The sequence below is a fragment of the Phyllobates terribilis genome, unplaced genomic scaffold (genome assembly GCF_046119375.1).
Source record: "Phyllobates terribilis strain yellow unplaced genomic scaffold, ASM4611937v1 Scaffold_2__4_contigs__length_985480577, whole genome shotgun sequence".
NCBI lineage: Eukaryota > Metazoa > Chordata > Amphibia > Anura > Dendrobatidae > Phyllobates > Phyllobates terribilis.
The window spans coordinates 154,780,888-154,784,465 of record NW_027362762.1 but is presented as its reverse complement, the minus strand read 5'-3'; positions in this window follow the sequence as shown (position 1 = coordinate 154,784,465).

The window sequence follows — 3,578 nt, the reverse complement described above, 5'->3', positions numbered from 1 at the left end:
GGTCTCTGGTAGTAAAAGTTGGTGTCACTGTATGTAGCTGTGCTACATGGGTGTACATAAGTCATGGGGTCCCATAGCAGAAGGGAGGGGGATTTGGATCTAGGAGCACAGAAATCACTGAATTTTTCTTGAGGGCAGGATTGAGTTGAAGCTTTTATTGGTAATCCTTTTACATAACGTCTGGAATCACATTTACCCTGTGCTTTACGGTGAGCACTTACATCAGGGTTTCTAAATCTCCAAATGATGTGATTCAGATGAAACTCTCAAGGGATCCATTCACTATGAGGCAGCAGTTACTCTGGCCTCTGTTCAGTGGTGTCCCTTCTCAGAAGTGCACAAAACTGGTTGACGGCTTTTATGGAAGCCTAAAAAGACAACACTGATGGATCATAGGTCAGACTGCGTCCAGTGCCTCCATTTACCTCATTAAAAGGAATCTTCCATCGGAATCATGTATTTCAGAGATTTACATGTAAACCCTGTTGTAAGCACAGAGCGCAGCATAAATGTGAGCTGAACCTTTACTGTGATCTTTGGGAGGCAGAATGGAAAAAAAACACAATAGGTCAAGAACTGGATTTATTTTTTACGCTTTTCCTTGTGTGGTGTAAGTGATTAGACTACTTTATTCTTTGGGTCAGTGCGATTACAGAGATATAGATAGATAGATATATATATATATATATAATTATTTTTTTTTTTTTTTTTTTTTTTGCTTGGTCCCTCCTATAGGAATTTCACTGACTTTCATTCAGACATCCATGAGTCACATGTCCTATGTGGATTTTCACAGAATACGCGAATTCTCTTCAGAGAGGAATTGAATGCTTGTCACCTATTGGAAGTAGCAATCCTAACAGTTAACATCGACCCTTTAATGAGCCTAGCTCTATGACTTGGGATAAAAAGTCAGGGCCCCGGGCAAAAGATTAAAATGGGGCCCCAAATGCTCACATATTGCACCACACAAACATTTTGGTTGTATTTACATGCACTGAGTTCAGGCCGTTAAACGAGTGTCTCAATATTGATGTAGTTCACTTGTGTGCCGTCTGCTTTACCCAGGATGACAAAGAATGATGGGCACAGAACGATCACTAGAAGATCAATCTGTCTCCATACAGTATCATATCAGCAGCACATCTGCGTTTTCTCCGGACGATACGCCGCTGAGTGATTTTTGTTCTGGTATAAACAATCCAATCACTCGCTGAATATGCAGCATTTTGTTCGTTAAGCATAATGCACCCCAGTCCTCCACATAATATAATGCACACACCATAGTCCTTGATACAGTATAATGCAGCCCCCATATAGTATAATGCACTCCCCATAGTCCTTCAGTACTATGGCTACCACGTAATCACTGATTTAAAAAAAATACATACACGCCTTCCTGTTCCCCCGCTGCTCTGGTCACTGCAGAGAGTCTCTGCAGCTCTACTGCCTGGTGCAGTGTGGCACAAGATAAAGATCCACAGGGAGAATGATGGGAGAGCAAATAAACAAGGAGAGTATGCAATGACAGGGATCACCAAGTAATATAAAAAAAATATATAACTTTATTAAAGACTAAACATACCACAACACATATTAAAAAGCAACAATTGCTCCAATGAATAAAAGAACCATAGCAAGGTATTGATATTGTTAATATACACCTACCTCAATATGACTATAGATTTGTGACTAGTTGGGCGCATATATATATATATAGCCATATCAATACCTTGCTATGGTTCTGTTATTCATTGTGACGTGCATTGGAACTGCACGTCACAGGGACCTGTGACGTGCAGGGGAGGTGGGGTGAGTATGGAAACAGGGCTAGTAGGCGGGCATTTCTTGGTGTCCCCTGGACGCCAAGCTTAGCAGAAATAATTTAATAAAAAGCTATTACACAGAAATCAGACCGCTAATATGGGCCATACAGGTAGAAATGTGAAACTACTTATCACCTATATGCCCATATTAGCGGTCTGAAAAGTCCCACGGGCTTACGGATTCCCTTTAAGAACAATTACACAAAAATATGGTTTGTGAAAAATCGGATATCTGAATGAAATCTTAATCCCCCAAAAAAAAAGTTTGAAAAAAAAAAAAAATTGTGAAAATTGCTCAACGCGATGAAGTTGATGCAAAACACTAATGACAGTCCATGTTATGTACAAGAAAAATCATGGCTGCCTGAATAGGGCCCCAGGGCTAGTATTTGGTGAGGCATATGGTGGCACCAAGTACTTTCATGTCTGTGTGTTTTTTTTCTTTTTATCAATGTACCTTTAACCCCTTTCCGACATGTGCCGTACACATGTCGGGTTTGTCCCTTTGGTGCAGGCTCTGGCGATGAGCCCGCACCTTTCCAAGGACACGACAGCTGAACTGAATAAAAATGAACCTATACATGTTTGGTATCTACGAACTCGCAATGACCTGAGGAATCATAATGGTAGGTCAGTTTTAGCATTTTGAGAACATGGTAAAAAAAAAAAAAAACTCTGGAATTGCACTTTTTTTTTTTTTGCAATGTCACCGCACTTGGAATTTTTTTTCCAGTAAATGATATGTTAAAACCAATGGTGTCGTTCAAAAGTACAACTTTTCCTGCAAAAAAATAAGCCCTCACATGGCCATATTCATGAAAAAGTAAAGTTATGGTTCTGGGAAGTAGGGAAACGAAAATAGCGAGGGGGTGAAGGAGTTAAGCAATAGTCTGCCACATGCCAGCAATAGGGCTATCAGCTACAAGTTAATGGCACTCCATGTGAAGGTGCTACACTTGTTGGCAGGGTGTAAGCGTAGTGGTGCTGGCTATCACTCTTTCACACGGTGCCATCATAGTCCCCTTTGCCCTCCTGCTTTCCATCTCCTTGGTAGGAGCGTCTCTGCTGCTGCAGACCATCACTTTCACATGTGGACTTTCCTCACTGATGTTAGTCCATGGGGAAAGTCCACATGCGGACCCGCAAGAGAAATTGACATGCTGCGGGTCTGGAAAGACGTGCCGCATGTCAGTTTCCGCGGGTGCCCCGCAGGTGCCCGGACATGAATAGTAGACATAGGATTTCTAGAAATCCCATCCACTATGCTGTAACATCTGGATGCTGCATAAACCCGCAGCGGCTCCTGATCGTGGGTACGTGCCCTACAGATGAGATGATGCTACCGCTGGTGTCTGTTATTGTCTGCAGTGTTGAGATCACATCAACAACGCTGCAGCCAATCGATGAGCTCAGCGGTCTATTTGGGCAGAGCCGTGAGCGGAGTTATTGGCTGCAGTGTTGTGTACGTGACGTCAGCGCTGCAGTTACAGACGTCGGGGCCGTGCCAGAGGCCGAGTAAAGCGCAGGATTGTTTTTTTTTTTTTCTAATGCAGCTGGGAAGATCCCCTCAACAATTTCCAAATGTTAACATTTCACAGGCCGCTGTGTTGTGGGGCTGTACCCCGGCTTTGTCTACCCCGACTCTGTCTCCCCAGTTTTGTTTTTAAAGTGTTGAAAAAGGAGTACAGCCAAGATAGTAGAGGGGTCGTCCAATGACACCAAACCCCTTAAATGTGGGACCTTTTTCGTTTT